Genomic DNA, 18,296 nt, shown 5'->3' with positions numbered 1-18,296 from the left:
TGCCCTCCAGACTTTTCCCTTCAGACTCCACTGTCCTCCTCCAGGCTCTGCTGTCCTCCTCCCTCCTCCAGACTCCTCTCTTCTGACTCCTTTGTCCTCTCTCCTCCCGGCTCCTCTGTCCTCTTCCAGACTCATCTGTACTCCAAACTCCTCCCTTCTGACTCCTCCCTCCTGACTCCTCTGCCCATTTCCAGATTCCTGTGTCCTCCCCCAATCTCTTCTGTCCTCCTCCAGACTTTTCCCTTCAGACTCCACAGTCCTCCTTCAGGCTCTGCTGTCCTCCTCCAGACTCCTCCCTTCTGACTCCTCTGTCCTCTCGGCTCCTCTGTCCTCCTCCAGACTCATCTGTACTCCAAACTCCTCCCTTCTGACCCCTCTGCCCTTCCAGACTCCTCTGTACTCGACTCCTCCCTTCTGACTCATTTGCCCTTCCCCCCAGACTCCTCCCCTCCTCCGCCCCACTAGACTCCTCCCTCCAGACTCCTCTGCCCCCACTAGACTCCTCCCTCCAGACTCCTCTGTGGCTGCAGCACTGTTGATGGGACTGATGTGGGGGCTGAGACTCGGCACTCGACCCTGGGAGAGACAGTAAAGCAGGTTTGTTATGTTTCTTTACAGGTAACTAAGCCTACAGGCCGAAGTTTTTTAACCCTTAAAATGGCTCTATAGGGACTGGCCACTACCTGAACCTTTTTTAATTGAAGTAATACCTCCCCCACAGTCACCGTTCCAGCAATATCGGTGCTGCGCTTTCTGTGACATTACATAGTAACATAGTAACATAGTTAGTAAAGCCGAAAGAAGACATTTGTCCATCCAGTTCAGCCTATATTCCATCATAATAAATCCCCAGATCTACGTCCTTCTACAGAACCTAATAATTGTATGATACAATATTGTTCTGCTCCAGGAAGACATCCAGGCCTCTCTTGAACCCCTCGACTGAGTTCGCCATCACCACCTCCTCAGGCAAGCAATTCCAGATTCTCACTGCCCTATCAGTAAAGAATCCTCTTCTATGTTGGTGGAAAAACCTTCTCTCTTCCAGACACAAAGAATGCCCCCTTGTGCCCGTCACCTTCCTTGGTATAAACAGATCCTCAGCGAGATATTTGTATTGTCCCCTTATATACTTATACATGGTTATTAGATCGCCCCTCAGTCGTCTTTTTTCTAGACTAAATAATCCTAATTTCGCTAATCTATCTGGGTATTGTAGTTCTCCCATCCCCTTTATTAATTTTGTTGCCCTCCTTTGTACTCTCTCTAGTTCCATTATATCCTTCCTGAGCACCGGTGCCCAAAACTGGACACAGTACTCCATGTGCGGTCTAACTAGGGATTTGTACAGAGGCAGTATAATGCTCTCATCATGTGTATCCAGACCTCTTTTAATGCACCCCATGATCCTGTTTGCCTTGGCAGCTGCTGCCTGGCACTGGCTGCTCCAGGTAAGTTTATCATTAACTAGGATCCCCAAGTCCTTCTCCCTGTCAGATTTACCCAGTGGTCTCCCGTTCAGTGTGTAATGGTGATATTGATTCCTTCTTCCCATGTGTATAACCTTACATTTATCATTGTTAAACCTCATCTGCCACCTTTCAGCCCAAGTTTCCAACTTATCCAGATCCATCTGTAGCAGAATACTATCTTCTCTTGTATTAACTGCTTTACATAGTTTTGTATCATCTGCAAATATCGATATTTTACTGTGTAAACCTTCTACCAGATTATTAATGAATATGTTGAAGAGAACAGGTCCCAATACTGACCCCTGCGGTACCCCACTGGTCACAGCGACCCAGTTAGAGACTATACCATTTATAACCACCCTCTGCTTTCTATCACTAAGCCAGTTACTAACCCATTTACACACATTTTCCCCCAGACCAAGCATTCTCATTTTGTGTACCAACCTCTTGTGCGGCACGGTATCAAACGCTTTGGAAAAATCGAGATATACCACGTCCAATGACTCACCGTGGTCCAGCCTATGGCTTACCTCTTCATAAAAACTGATTAGATTGGTTTGACAGGAGCGATTTCTCATAAACCCATGCTGATATGGAGTTAAACAGTTATTCTCATTGAGATAATCCAGAATAACATCCCTCAGAAACCCTTCAAATATTTTACCAACAATAGAGGTTAGACTTACTGGCCTATAATTTCCAGGTTCACTTTTAGAGCCCTTTTTGAATATTGGCACCACATTTGCTATGCGCCAATCCTGCGGAACAGACCCTGTCGCTATAGAGTCCCTAAAAATAAGAAATAATGGTTTATCTATTACATTACTTAGTTCTCTTAGTACTCGTGGGTGTATGCCATCCGGACCCGGAGATTTATCTATTTTAATCTTATTTAGCCGGTTTCGCACCTCTTCTTGGGTTAGATTGGTGACCCTTAATATAGGGTTTTCATTGTTTCTTGGGATTTCACCTAGCATTTCATTTTCCACCGTGAATACCGTGGAGAAGAAGGTGTTTAATGTTAGCTTTTTCCTCGTCATCTACAACCATTCTTTCCTCACTATTTTTTAAGGGGCCTACATTTTCAGTTTTTATTCTTTTACTATTGATATAGTTGAAGAACAGTTTGGGATTAGTTTTACTCTCCTTAGCAATGTGCTTCTCTGTTTCCTTTTTGGCAGCTTTAATTAGTTTTTTAGATAAAGTATTTTTCTCCCTATAGTTTTTTAGAGCTTCAATGGTGCCATCCTGCTTTAGTAGTGCAAATGCTTTCTTTTTACTGTTAATTGCCTGTCTTACTTCTTTGTTTAGCCACATTGGGTTTTTCCTATTTCTAGTCCTTTTATTCCCACAAGGTATAAACCGCTTACACTGCCTATTTAGGATGTTCTTAAACATTTCCCATTTATTATCTGTATTCTTATTTCTGAGGATATTGTCCCAGTCTACCAGATTAAGGGCATCTCTAAGCTGGTCAAACTTTGCCTTCCTAAAGTTCAGTGTTTTTGTGACTCCCTGACAAGTCCCCCTAGTGAAAGACAGGTGAAACTGTACAATATTGTGGTCGCTATTTCCTAGATGCCCGACCACCTGCAGATTTGTTATTCTGTCAGGTCTATTAGATAGTATTAGGTCTAAAAGTGCTGCTCCTCTGGTTGGATTCTGCACCAATTGTGAAAGATAATTTTTCTTGGTTATTAGCAGAAACCTGTTGCCTTTATGGGTTTCACAGGTTTCTGTTTCCCAGTTAATATCCGGGTAGTTAAAGTCCCCCATAACCAGGACCTCATTATGGGTTGCAGCTTCATCTATCTGCTTTAGAAGTAGACTTTCCATGGTTTCTGTTATATTTGGGGGTTTGTAACAGACCCCAATGAGAATTTTGTTACCATTTTTCCCTCCATGAATTTCGACCCATATGGACTCGACATCCTCATTTCCTTCGCTAATATCCTCCCTTAAAGTGGACTTTAGACAAGACTTTACATAGAGACAAACCCCTCCTCCTCTCCGATTTTTACGATCCTTTCTAAACAGACTGTAACCCTGTAAGTTAACTGCCCAGTCATAGCTTTCATCTAACCATGTCTCGGTTATTCCCACTATGTCAAAGTTACCTGTAGATATTTCTGCTTCTAGTTCTTCCATCTTGTTTGTCAGGCTTCTGGCGTTTGCGAGCATGCAGTTTAGAGGATTTTGTTTTGTTCCAATCTCCTCGCTGTGGATTGTTTTAGAAATGTTCTTACCTCCCTTCTGAGTATGTTTTCCTGGATCTTCTTTGTTCAAGTCTAATGTTTTTCTTCCCGTCCCCTCTTCTTCTAGTTTAACGCCCTCCTGATGAGTGTAGCGAGTCTTCTGGCGAATGTGTGTTTCCCAGGTTTGTTGAGGTGTAGTCCGTCTCTGGCGAGGAGTCCATCGTACAAGTAATTCACACCGTGGTCCAGGAATCCGAATCCTTGTTGTCTGCACCATCGTCTTAGCCAGTTGTTTGCATCAAGGATCCTGTTCCATCTCCTGGTGCCATGCCCGTCTACTGGAAGGATAGAAGAAAAAACTACCTGTGCATCCAGTTCCTTTACTTTCTTCCCCAACTCTTCAAAGTCCTTGCAGATTGTCGGTAGGTCCTTCCTTGCCGTGTCATTGGTGCCAACATGTACCAGAAGAAATGGGTGGACGTCCTTGGAGCTGAAGAGCTTTGGTATCCTATCGGTCACATCCTTGATCATCGCACCTGGAAGGCAGCATACTTCTCTTGCAGTTATGTCCGGTCTGCAGATGGCTGCTTCTGTGCCTCTCAGTAGTGAGTCTCCCACCACCACCACTCTTCGTTGCTTCTTGGCTGTACTTTTTGCTGTCACTTGTTGCTGTGTGCCCTTTTCTTTTTTGCTTGCTGGTATTGCTTCATCCTTAGGTGTGCCATCTTCATCCTCTACAAAGATTTGATATCGGTTCTTCAGTTGTGTGGTTGGTGATTTCTCCATGGTCTTCTTGCTTCTTTTGGTCACATGCTTCCACTCATCTGCTTTTGGAGGTTCTCTGACACTTTTTTCACTTTATGTGACCAGTAGAGATGCTTCTGTTCTGTCTAGAAAGTCCTCATTCTCTTTGATGAGTTTCAAAGTTGCTATTCTTTCTTCCAGACCCCGCACCTTTTCTTCTAAAAGGGCCACTAGTCTACACTTCTGACAGGTGAAATTTAATTCTTCTTCTGGTCGATCTGTGAACATGTAGCACATGCTGCAGCTCACCATGTAGGTTGCCACATCTGCCATGTTGCTCCTAGATCCTGCTGACTTGCTGTGTGTTTTCCTTCTTGTGTAATCTACTCAGCCAAGCTCTCTTGCATTAATGTCCTACAGGCAAAAATTTGCGCGCCATAAGGCGCACGGTTTGGTCATTCTTTCCAAGCAGCTGGTCCCGGCTGTACCCAACGATATTCTAGCTTAAGGAAACTCTTCGCTTTTCCCAGAAGGCACCTGGAATATGCAAATTAGCCTCCTCAAGCTTGAATCCCGGGTTGATGCGCCATGAGAGCGCTGCAGGCGATCAGCGCCCCTAATGGGCTGCTGCGTTCTCACTTCCTTTTGCTGATGGGCTGCAGTGCTGACGTGACAGGACAGTGACATGGAAGACCGTGCGCCATCATCGGAGGAGCAGCACTGATGTGGGAGACAAGTCTGACTTTTATTTTACAAGGGAAAAACAAAATACCTTTTTCTTTCTGCAATTTGTGCATGCTCAGATCTTGGACTTCTATGGGTTCATTTGACATCAAAGAAGCACAAAGGTCTCCTCGAGCCAAGTACAGCGCCTTGCGAAAGTATTCAGCCCCCTGGAACTTTTCAACCTTTTCCCACATATCATGCTTCAAACATAAAGATACCAAAAAGAATCAACAACAAGTGGAACACAATTGTGAAGTTGAACAAAATTTATTGGTTATTTTACATTTTTGTGGAAATTCTAAAACTGAAAAGTGGGGCGTGCAATATTATTAGGCCCCTCTACTTTCCCTCCAGAAGTTCATTGTTGACCTCTGAATGATCCAATGATGTCCTAAATGCCTAATGATGATAAATATGATCCACCTGTGTGTAATCAAGTCTCCGTATAAATGCACCTGCTCTGTGATAGTCTCAGGGTTCTGTTTGTAGCACAGAGATCATCATGAAGACCAATGAACACAACAGGCAGGTCCGTGATACTGTTGTGGAGAAGTTTAAAGCCGGATTTGGATACAAAATGATTTCCAGAACTTTAACCCCTTAATGACCGAGCCAATTTTTGCAATTCTGACCACTGTCACTTTATGAGGTTATAACTCTGGAACGCTTTAAACGGATCCCGCTGATTCTGAGATTGTTTTTTCGTGACATATTGTACTTCATGTTAGTGGTAACATTTCTTCAATATTACTTGCGATTATTTATGAAAAAAACGGAAATATGGCGAAAATTTTTAAGATTTTGCAATTTTCAATCTTGCCCTTAAATCAGAGATATGTCACACAAAATAGTTAATAAATAACATTTCCCACATGTCTACTTTACATCAGCACAATTTTGGAAACGTTTTTTTTTGTTAGCCTTAACCCTTATAACTTCCTATGTTCACACTTTGCGGATTTTGCTGCGGATGCGCAGCGGATTTGACCGCTGCGGATCCGCAGCAGTTTCCCATGAGTTTACATTACAATGTAAACCTATGGGAAACAAAAAAAGCTGTGCACATGCTGCAGAAAAATCCGCGCGGAAACGCTGCGGATTACATTCCGCAGCATGTCACTTCTTTTCTGCGGATTTTCACCTGCTCCAATAGAAAACTGCAGATGAAAATCCGCAGAAGAAAACGCAGTAAAAACCGCTATAAATCCGCAGTAAAAACCGCAACGGGTTTTCACTGCGGATTTTGGAATTCTGCTGCGGAAAAATCCGCAGTGGAATCCGCAAAGTGTGAACATAGCCTAAAAGTTGACCAGCGATTTCTCATTTTTACAACAAAATTTACAAAACCATTTTTTTTTTTTTTAAGGAACCACCTCACATTTAAAGTCACTTTGAGGGGAGTACATGACAGAAAATACCAAAACTTGACACCATTCTAAAAACTGCACCCCTCAAGGTGCTCAAAACCACATTCAAGAAGTTTATTAACTCTTGACGTGCTTCACAGGAACTGAAACAATGTGGAAGGAAAAAATGAACATTTCACTTTTCTTGCAAACATTTTACTTCAGAACCAATTTTTTTTATTTTCACAAGTGTAAAAAGAGAAAATGAACCACAGAATTTGTTGTGCAATTTCTCCTGAATACGTTGATACCCCATATGTGGGGGTAAACCACTGTTTGGGCGCACCGCAGAGTTTGGAAGAGGAGCACCGTTTTACTTTTTCAATGCAGAATTGGCTGGAATTGAGATCGGACGCCATGTCGCCTTTGGAGACCCCTGATGTACCTAAACAGTGGAAACTCCCCACAAGTGACACCATTTTGGAAACTAGACCCCTTAAGGAACTTATCTAGATGTGTGGTGAGCACTTTGAATCCCCAAGTGCTTAACAGAAGTTTATAACGTAGAGCCGTGAAAATAAAAAATCACATTTTTTCTACAAAGATGATCTTTTCGCCCCCAAATTTTTATTTTTACAAGGGTAGCAGGAGAAATTAGACCCCAAAAGTTGTTGTCCAATTTGTCGTGAGTATGCCGATATGCCATATGTGGGGGTAAACCACTGTTTGGGCGTATGGCAGAGCTTGGAAGAGAAGGAGTGCTGTTTGACTTTTTCAATGCAGAATTGGCTGGAATTGAGATCGGACACCATGTCGCATTTGCAGAGCCCCTGATGTGTCTAAACAGTGGAAACCCCCCACAAGTGACCTAATTTTGGAAACTAGACCCATTACGGAACATATGTAGATGTGTGGTGAGCACTTTGAACCCCGAAGTGCTTCACAGAAATTTATAACGTAGAGCCGTGAAAATAAATCCTTTTTTGTTTCCTCAAAAATGATTTTTAGCTCACAATTTGTTATTTTCCCAAGGGTAACAGGAGAAATTGGACCCCAAAATTTGTTGTCACAGAGTAAAAAGCAGAAATCTTTTACCTGCTGAAGCCTCCAACCCCAAAAGTTGTTGTCCAGTTTGTCCTGAGTAAGCTGATACCCCATATGTCGGGGTGAACCACTGTTTGGGCACATGCTGGGGCTCGGGAGAGAAGTAGTGACGTTTTAAAATGCAGACTTAGATGGAATGGTCTGCAGGCGTCACATTGCGTTTGCAGAGCTCCTGATGTACCTAAAAGTAGAAACCCCCCACAAGTGACCCCATATTGGAAACTAGACCCCCCCCCCCCCAGGAACTTATCTAGATGTGTGGAGAGCACTTTGAATGCCCAAGTGCTTCACAGAACTTTATAATGCAGAGCCATGAAAATAAAAAATCCTTTTTTTTCCTCAAAAATGATTTTTTAGCTCGCAATTTGTTATTTTCTCGAGGTAAGAGGAGAAATTGGACCCCAAAATTTGTTGTCCAGTTTGTCCTGAGTACGCTGATACCCCATATGTGGGGGGGAACCACTGTTTGGGCGCACGGCAGAGCTCGGAAGGGAAGGAGCGCCGTTTTGGAATGCAGACTTTGATGGAATGGTCTGTGGGTGTTATGTTGCGTTTGCAGAGCCCCTGATGTACCTAAACAGTAGAAACCCCCCACAAGTGACCCCATTTTGGAAACTAGACCCCCCAAGGAACTTATCTAGATGTGTGGTGAGCACGTTGAAAGCCCAAGTGCTTCACAGAAGTTTATAATGCAGAGTCGTGAAAATAATTTTTTTTCCACAAAAATGATTTTTTTTTAGCCCCCAACTTTTTATTTTCCCAAGGGTAACAGGAGAAATTGGACCCCAAAATTTGTTATCCAATTTGTCCTGAGTATGCTGATACCTCATGTGTGGGGGAGACCACTGTTTGGGCACACGTCAGGGCTCGGAAGCGAAGTAGTGACGTTTTAAAATGCAGACTTTGATGGAATGGTCTGCGGGCGTCCTGTTGCATTTGCAGAGCCCCTGATGTACCTAAATAGAAACTCCCCACAAGTAACTCTATTTTGGAAACTAGTCCCCCAAGGAACTTATCCAGATATGTGGTGAGCATTTTGAACGCCCAAGTGCTTCACAGAAGTTTGACGCAGAGCCGTGATAATAAAAAATATTTTTTTTTCCACATGTAATTTTTTTTTGTGCCGAGGGTTCGCCAAAACATTACGCATCCGTCACACGACAAATGGGACGTGTGGCCATACATCGCAATGCGTCGCTAATGCAAGTCTATGGAGAAAAAACGCATTCCTGCGGGCACATTTGCAGGATGCGTTTTTTCTCCAAAACGACGCATTGCGACATACAGAAAACGCTAGTGTGAAAGTAGCCTAATCCTAAAGGTACCTTCACACATAACGATATTGTTAATGATATCATTGCTTTTTGTGACGTAGCAACGATATCGTTAAGGATATCGTTATGTGTGACAGCGACCAACGATCAGGCCCCTGCTGGGAGATCGTTGGTCGCTGAATAAAGTCCAGAACTTTATTTCGTCGCTGGACTCCTGCTGACATCGCTGGATCGGCGTGTGTGACACCGATCCAGCGATGTCTTCACTGGTAACCAGGGTAAACATCGGGTAACTAAGCGCAGGGCCGCGCTTAGTAACCCGATGTTTACCCTGGTTACCATCCTAAAAGTAAAAAAAAACAACCACTACATACTTACCTACAGCCGTCTGTCCTCGGCGCTGTGCTCTGCTCTCCTCCTGTACTGGCTGTGAGCGTCGGTCAGCCGGAAAGCAGAGCGGTGACGTCACCGCTCTGCTTTCCGGCCGCTGTGCTCACACAGACAGTACAGGAGGAGTGCAGAGCACAGCGCTGGAGGACAGACAGCATTAGGTAAGTATGTAGTGTTTGTTTTTTTTACTTTTAGGATGGTAACCAGGGTAAACATCGGGTTACTAAGCGCGGCCCTGCACTTAGTTACCCGATGTTTACCCTGGTTACCGGCATCGTTGGTCGCTGGAGAGAAGTCTGTGTGACAGCTCTCCAGCGACCAAACAGCGACGCTGCAGCGATCCGGATCGTTGTCGGTATCGCTGCAGCGTCGCTTAATGTGAAGGGGCCTTAACTTTAGCCCCAACCCCAACTTTAGCCACAACCCTAACCCTAGCCCTAACCCTAATTGGAAAATGGAAATACATGCATTTTTGTTATTTTATTGTTTCTTCCTAACTAAAGGGGGGGTATTTATTATTTTTCTATTTTGATCACTGTGATAGGATCTCACAGTGACCAAAATAAAACAAGAGGAAAAATCTTCCTCTGCCGGCCGGCACATCACGGCGGGCACCCTGCACATGAGCCCATTTTCTTCCCAGAGGAAGAAGCCGGCGGCCAGGAGGGGATGCAGGAGGACAGGTAAGTATAACAGGGTCCCCGATCCCCCTATTTCTCTGTCCTCTGATGTGCGATCACATCAGAGGACAGAGAATGACACACCGTTTTTTTTTTTTTTGCAGTCGCCGGTAAACGGTTAATTACCGGCGATCGCAAAACAGGGGTCGGTAAAAACCGACCCCGATCATGTTCTTTGGGGTCGAGCCGAGACCCCAAAGATCTGCTGTAGTGATGGGAAATCTAGTTCATTTTGGTGATTAGTTCACTATGAACTAGTTCACTGAAAACATTAGTTCAAAAGATTAGTTCATTTAGTTCAGTAACATAGTAACATAGTTAGTAAGGCCGAAAAAAGACATTTGTCCATCCAGTTCAGCCTATATTCCATCATAATAAATCCCCAGATCTACGTCCTTCTACAGAACCTAATTGTATGATACAATATTGTTCTGCTCCAGGAAGACATCCAGGCCTCTCTTGAACCCCTCGACTGAGTTCGCCATCACCACCTCCTCAGGCAAGCAATTCCAGATTCTCACTGCCCTAACAGTAAAGAATCCTCTTCTATGTTGGTGGAAAAACCTTCTCTCCTCCAGACGCAAAGAATGCCCCCTTGTGCCCGTCACCTTCCTTGGTATAAACGGATCCTCAGCGAGATATTTGTATTGTCCCCTTATATACTTATACATGGTTATTAGATCGCCCCTCAGTCGTCTTTTTTCTAGACTAAATAATCCTAATTTCGCTAATCTATCTGGGTATTGTAGTTCTCCCATCCCCTTTATTAATTTTGTTGCCCTCCTTTGTACTCTCTCTAGTTCCATTATATCCTTCCTGAGCACCGATGCCCAAAACTGGACACAGTACTCCATGTGCGGTCTAACTAGGGATTTGTACAGAGGCAGTATAATGCTCTCATCATGTGTATCCAGACCTCTTTTAATGCACCCCATGATCCTGTTTGCCTTGGCAGCTGCTGCCTGGCACTGGCTGCTCCAGGTAAGTTTATCATTAACTAGGATCCCCAAGTCCTTCTCCCTGTCAGATTTACCCAGTGGTTTCCCATTCAGTGTGTAATGGTGACATTGATTCCTTCTTCCCATGTGTATAACCTTACATTTATCATTGTTAAACCTCATCTGCCACCTTTCAGCCCAAGTTTCCAACTTATCCAGATCCATCTGTAGCAGAATACTATCTTCTCTTGTATTAACTGCTTTACATAGTTTTGTATCATCTGCAAATATCGATATTTTACTGTGTAAACCTTCTACCAGATCATTAATGAATATGTTGAAGAGAACAGGTCCCAATACTGACCCCTGCGGTACCCCACTGGTCACAGCGACCCAGTTAGAGACTATACCATTTATAACCACCCTCTGCTTTCTATCACTAAGCCAGTTACTAACCCATTTACACACATTTTCCCCCAGACCAAGCATTCTCATTTTGTGTACCAACCTCTTGTGCGGCACGGTATCAAACGCTTTGGAAAAATCGAGATATACCACGTCCAATGACTCACCGTGGTCCAGTCTATAGCTTACCTCTTCATAAAAACTGATTAGATTGGTTTGACATGAGCGATTTCTCATAAACCCATGCTGATATGGAGTTAAACAGTTATTCTCATTGAGATAATCCAGAATAACATCCCTCAGAAACCCTTCAAATATTTTACCAACAATAGAGGTTAGACTTACTGGCCTATAATTTCCAGGTTCACTTTTAGAGCCCTTTTTGAATATTGGCACCACATTTGCTATGCGCCAGTCCTGCGGAACAGACCCTGTCGCTATAGAGTCCCTAAAAATCTAATATATAATTGCCTAGAATACTACTTCCTGCAATTTGTGCCAACTTCCTGTCCGGAGCTAATGTCCGGAGCTAATGTCCGGAGATAAGTGACGTCAACAGTGTCCAGTGTCTGATTGGTTGCCGCCTGCTGCGAGCGACCAATCAGAAACGTGCCGTACTGTGACACACTCCGCCCGCCATTTTGGTGTGATTTTTGAATTTTTACCTCACAGCAAGTTTCTACTGCGTGGAGGCGGGCCCAGTGACGTTGCTCTTCAAGCTCCTGCCGAATTTCGTCAAAAAAATGATAATACCATTTACCAAAACTATATATATTTAGTTGTGAAGTGGTTCAGTGACATTTTCACACCAATTTTGAACTTTTGTTTGGTGTTTTCTCCATATACTGCCTATTATTCACTGACTGTTATACTGAGAGACTGCCGTTTATTAACCTCTTCTTTGCCACATTGGGTATATTGCTCTATTATTTGCCACATAAGGACATTGTCCATTATTGCCCAGCAATTTCTCTGCAATATAAACTGCCTATTTATTAATATCTGCATTCCTGCAAAGAACTATTGCCTATTATTAACTGGGTATTTTCCTACTACCTGACATTGTTCTTAAGCAAAGAACCGTTGTTGTGGCATTTGCCAGAACACGCAAAGTTGTCATCTGATGTCTTTCATCCCTCCCCTCATAAGCATGTTCATGGATCCTGTGTAACTGTACCTTAAATAACAAGAATTTTCAAGAGCTGGTGAGTGCAGCCATTTTTTGTTCTTTCTTACTATTATTTATTAATTGTATTATTTTTACATTTGAATAAATAAAGTATATATGGATTCTAGACTCCCGATTCTTTAGAATCGGGCTGCCATCTAGTAAGAAATAATGGTTTATCTATTACATTACTTAGTTCTCTTAGTACTCGTGGGTGTATGCCATCCGGACCCGGAGATTTATCTATTTTAATCTTATTTAGCCGGTTTCGCACCTCTTCTTGGGTTAGATTGGTGACCCTTAATATAGGGTTTTCATTGTTTCTTGGGATTTCACCTAGCATTTCATTTTCCACCGTGAATACCGTGGAGAAGAAGGTGTTTAATATGTTAGCTTTTTCCTCGTCATCTACAACCATTCTTTCCTCACTATTTTTTAAGGGGCCTACATTTTCAGTTTTTATTCTTTTACTATTGATATAGTTGAAGAACAGTTTGGGATTAGTTTTACTCTCCTTAGCAATGTGCTTCTCTGTTTCCTTTTTGGCAGCTTTAATTAGTTTTTTAGATAAAGTATTTTTCTCCCTATAGTTTTTTAGAGCTTCAATGGTGCCATCCTGCTTTAGTAGTGCAAATGCTTTCTTTTTACTGTTAATTGCCTGCCTTACTTCTTTGTTTAGCCACATTGGGTTTTTCCTATTTCTAGAATCCAGTATTTCTCTGGATTCTGCTGAGAAGAGATGGATCAGTTCTAGTTCGTTACACAGACGCTGTGGCTCCTAGGATGAGTTATAGTTTTGTTAAAATGATCAGAAATAGTTAATACATCTGATCATTACATAACAAACTCTTGTTAAAGGGGTACTCAGCCTGGAGAAAAAAAAATTCAAAAGTTATTTATTCAAGTTAATAATTTCTTTTTTTTTCTTTGTGAAATATTTATTATTATTAATATTATTTAAATGGCGTGACAGATTACCCACAGAACCGCAAGCTACAATTATCACCTTTGAGCAGTAGGAACATTTTGCTTTCTTCTCCACTAAGGCTATGTGCACACGTTCAGGATTTCTCGCAGAAAATTCCTGAGAAAAACCGGACATTTTCTGCAAGAAATCCACAAAAAAAACGCACGCGTTTTGCCGCGATTTTGACACGTTTTTGCTGCGGTTTTTTCCGGACACTTCCCAATGCATTTTGTAGTGGGAAATCCGCAAAAAAAACCGCAAAATTAATGAACATGCCGCGATGCGTTGATGAGATGGGATGCTTATTTTATGCTCTTTTTTTTTTTTTGCGGTTTTATAGCGTTTTTATCGGGAGAAACCGCGAAAAAAACGCAATGTGTGCACACAGCCTAGGTGTGAAATGATTCCATACCTGGCTTCTCTCTCTTCAGTGTATTATCTGCACACATTATGGTCACTTGCAGTCTCTGGTATTGAGCACTGAGCAGTCAGTGTTCATTTCACACCACGGCAGTAGGTGGCAAAAGGAAGAGATGTGGTGAAACTACACAGAACTACAGATTTACCAGCTGCCTTACAGTAAATGGATCTTTTGCTGCCCACAGCAACCAATCACAGCTCAGATTTCACTTGGCAGAGCACTGCACTACTGCAGTATCAGAAAGCTGACCTGTGATTGGTTGCTATGGGGCAAAGAAAATCTTCCTATTAGACAGCCTGATAATTCTCCACCCTATCCTGGGAGGAGCTGATAGGGAATGCATCATGTCATGTGACCTGTGAACTAAATGAACTATGTGAACTACTGAACTAGATGTTCTGTGTTGAGGCTGATCCTCTCCAGAAGGCGGATCTTATCACAAAGACTGGTGAGGGGCATGAACCACCACAGAAACACTCTCTCTTACACACATGAGCTGTGTCTGTCTACTGTACAATTTCAGTTTTTATTATTACTATTATATTTGTATTTACTATTTGATGTGTGCTATAGTGTTTTACTACCTTCTTTTCCAGCATCAGGAGCTATAAAGAGCAAGTGTGAGACCAGGGATCTTCAGTGTGAGGAGCTGTGTGAGGGATCACTCTCTGTCTCCTCCCACTTGCTGTTTAGTTCATAATGAACTAATCTCTGTCAGGATGGTGAACTAGATGAACTACTTCACTCTGAAGATTAGTTCATTTTGAACTACTCACTCACGAACTACCCATCACTAATCTGCTGGGTGCCAGCCGGCGGGTGCACTGCGCATGCGCCCGCCATTTTTTTCCCGGAAAAAGATAGCAGCACCCATCGGGAGCCACGAGGAGCATCGGGGGGCGATCGGGGACCCCATTTCTCTGTCATCTGATGTGCGATCACATCGGAGGACAGAGAAATGAAATTGGAAATCGCGTTTTGTTCTTTTTTTGCAGCCTGAATCATGTTCTCTGGGGTCTCGGCTACCCCCGGCAACCGAGACCCCAGAGAAAATCAGACTCTGGGGGCGCTATACACTTTTTCCACAGCGTCATTAATTAACGGCACTGTGGTTTAAGTACCCTTAACTGCCGCCGTTAAAAGGCGCATCGGCGGTCGTTAAGGGGTTAAACATCCCAAGGAGCACTGTGCAAGTGATCATATTGAAATGGAAGGAGTATCATACCACTGCAAATCTACCAAGACCCGGCCGTCCCTCTAAACTTTCATCTCAAACAAGGAGAAGACTGATCAGAGATGCAGCCAAGAGGCCCATGATCACTCAGGATGAACTGCAGAGATCTACAGCTGAGGTGGGACAGTCTGTCTATAGGACAACAGTCGTACACTGCACAAATCTGGCCTTTATGGAAGAGTGGCAAGAAGAAAGCCATTTCTCAAAAATATCCATAAAAAGTGTTGTTTAAAGTTTGCAACAAGTCACCTGGGAGACACACCAAACATGTGGAAGAAGGTGCTCTGGTCAGATAAAACCAAAATCGAACTGGTATGTTTGGAGTAAAGGCAACACAGCTCATCACCCTGAACACACCATCCCCACTGTCAAACATGGTGGTGGCAGCATCATGGTTTGGGCCTGCTTTTCTTCAGCAGGGACAGGGAAGATGGTTAAAATCGACGGGAAGATCCATGGAGCCAAATACAGGACCATTCTTGAAGAAAACCTGTTGGAAGTCTACAAAAGACCTGAGACTGGGACGGAGATTTGTCTTCCAACAAGACAATGATCCCAAATATAAAGCAAAATCTACAATGGAATGGTTCACAAATAAAAGTATCTAGGTGTTAGAATGGCCAAGTCAGAGTCCAGACCTCAATCCAATGGAGAATCTGTGGAAAGAGCTGAAAACTGCTGTTCACAAACGATCTCCATCAAACCTCACTGAGCTCGAGCTGTTTGTCAAGGAAGAATGGGCGAGAATTTCAGTCTCTCGATGTACAAAACTGATAGAGACATACCCCAAGTGACTTTCACCTGTAATCGCAGCAAAAGGTGGCGCAACAAAGTATTAAGTTAAAGGGGCCGAATAATATTGCACTTTTCAGTTTTTGGATTTCCCAAAAAATTTAAAATAACCAATAAATTTCGTTCAACTTCACAATTGTGTTCCACTTGTTGTTGATTCTTCACCAAATGTAAATTTTTGATGATCTTTATGTTTGTAGCATGATATGTTGGAAAAAGTTGAAAAGTTTCAGGGGGCCAAATACTTTCGCAAGGCACTGTATGTCCAATAACAAGGTAATATAAAAAGAATTAAATGGGAAAGGAAAAAAGCGCAATAGGGTCTTATCCAATGACAATGGGGTGTCAAGCAAAAGGGGAGATACTCACCTTGCTGAGTTGCTTAATGACAACACATAAACGGCATATAACAGCTGCTGCACAGATACCAGTCGAGAGGACCACCGCAGGCATAAGGAAAACGGCAGGAGGTATCACTCATGCGCTGCTGAGATAGAAGGTAATGTGGCAAGCTGGGATAGTGAGCAGTCTGTGAAAGGTGGGGACCACAGAGCAGTCTGTGAGAGGTGGGGACCACGGAGAGCAGTCAGAGAGGTGGGGACCACGGAGAGCAGTCAGAGAGGTGGGGACCACGGAGAGCAGTCTGAGAGGTGGGGACCACGGAGAGCAGTCTGAGAGGTGGGGACCACGGAGAGCAGTCTGTGAGGGAGGTGGGGACTACGGAGAGCAGTCTGTGAGGGAGGTGGGGACTACGGAGAGCAGTCTGTGAGGGAGGTGGGGACTACGGAGAGCAGTCTGTGAGAGGTGGGGACCACGGAGAGCAGTCTGTGAGGGAGGTGGGGACTACGGAGAGCAATCTGTGAGAGGTGGGGACCACAGAGAGCAGTCTGTGAGAGGTGGGGACCACGGAGAGCAGTCTGTGAGGGAGGTGGGTACCACGGAGAGCAGTCTGTGAGGGAGGTGGGGACTACGGAGAGCAGTCTGTGATGGAGGTGGGGACCACGGAGAGCAGTCTGTGAGGACCAGGAGGAGCAGTTGGTAAGAGAAGTCTGGGCCATGGAGAGCAATCTGTGAGAGAGGTGGGGAGCATGGATAGCAGTCTGTGAGGGGTAGGGATCAGTCTGTGAAAGGTGTGGACCATGAGAAGTCTGTGATACAAGTGAGGACCATAGGGAGCAGTCAATGAGAAAAGTGGGCACCATGCAGAACAGTCTGAGAAAAGTGGGGACCATGGGGAGCAGTCTGTGAGAAAAGTGGGGACCATGGGAAGCAGTCTATGAGAGAAGTCGAGACCATGGGGAGCAGTCTGTGAGAAAAGTGGGGACCATGGGGAGCAGTCTGTGAGAAACGTGGGTACCATGGGGAACAGTCAATGGGAGAAGTGGGGACCATGGTGAGTAGACTGAAAGATGTGGGGATCAGACTGTGAGAGAAGGGGGGACAAAAATAAGTAGTCTGTGAGAGGTGGGGGGACCAATCTGTGAGAGGTGGGGACCATGAGTATCGGTCTGTGAGAGAAGTTGGGACCATGAGGCGCAGTCAGTGAGAAAAGAGGAGAGAATGGGGAGCCGTCTCAGAGAAGTGGAGAGCAGTCTCTGAGAAAAGTGGAGAGCATGGGGAGCAGTCTCTGAAAAAAGTGAAGAGCATGTGGAACAGTCTCAGAGAAGTGGAGAGCATGGAGAGCAGTCTCAGAGAAGTTCTCAGAGAAGTGGAGAGCATGGAGAGCAATCTCTGAGAGTAGTGGAGAGCATGGGAGCAGTCTCAGAGAAGTGGAGAGCATGGGGAGCAGTCTCAGAAGTGGAGAGCATGGGGAGCAGTCTCATAGAAGTGGAGACCATGGGGAGCAGTCTCAGAAGTGGAGAGCATGGGGAGCAGTCTCAGAGAAGTGGAGAGCAGTCTCAGAGAAGTGGAGAGCAATCTCTGAGAAGTGGAGAGCATGGGGAGCAATCTCTGAGAAGTGAAGAGCATGGAGAGCAATCTCAGAGAAGTGGAGAGCATGGGGAGCAGTATCAGAAGTGGAGAGCATGGGGAGCAGTATCATAGAAGTGAAGAGCATGGGGAGCAGTCTCAGAGAAGTCGAGAGCATGGGGAGCAGTCTCAGAGAAGTGGAGGACATGGGGAGCAGTATCTGAGAGAAGTGGAGACCATGGAGAGTAGTCTCTGAGAGAAGTGGGGACTATGGGGAGCATTCTCTGAGAGAAGTGGAGACCATGGGAAGCAGTCTGTGAGAAAAGTGGTGACCATGGGGAACAGTGAGCGAGAGTAGTGGGGACCATGGGGAACAGTCAATGGGAGAAGTGGGGACCATAGTAAGTAGACTGTGAAAGAAGTGGGGATCGGACTGTGAGAGAAGGGTGGACAAAAATAAGTAGTCTGTGGGAGGCGAGGGGACCAATATTCCAATATGTGAGAGGCGTGGGGACCAATATGGGAGAGGTGT

General features: G+C 44.3%; 1 protein-coding gene across 1 annotated transcript in view; it reads right to left on the bottom strand.

Annotated features, from left to right (window-relative positions):
• DYNC2I2 (dynein 2 intermediate chain 2) overlaps positions 1–18,296 on the bottom strand; it is a 457,867-nt gene that overhangs the window by 143,283 nt on the left and 296,288 nt on the right. The gene's annotated exons all lie outside the window — the stretch shown is intronic.

The sequence above is a fragment of the Ranitomeya imitator genome, chromosome 2 (genome assembly GCF_032444005.1).
Source record: "Ranitomeya imitator isolate aRanImi1 chromosome 2, aRanImi1.pri, whole genome shotgun sequence".
NCBI lineage: Eukaryota > Metazoa > Chordata > Amphibia > Anura > Dendrobatidae > Ranitomeya > Ranitomeya imitator.
Note: the sequence above shows the minus strand (reverse complement) of the source record. Positions and strands in the feature narration are given on the sequence as shown.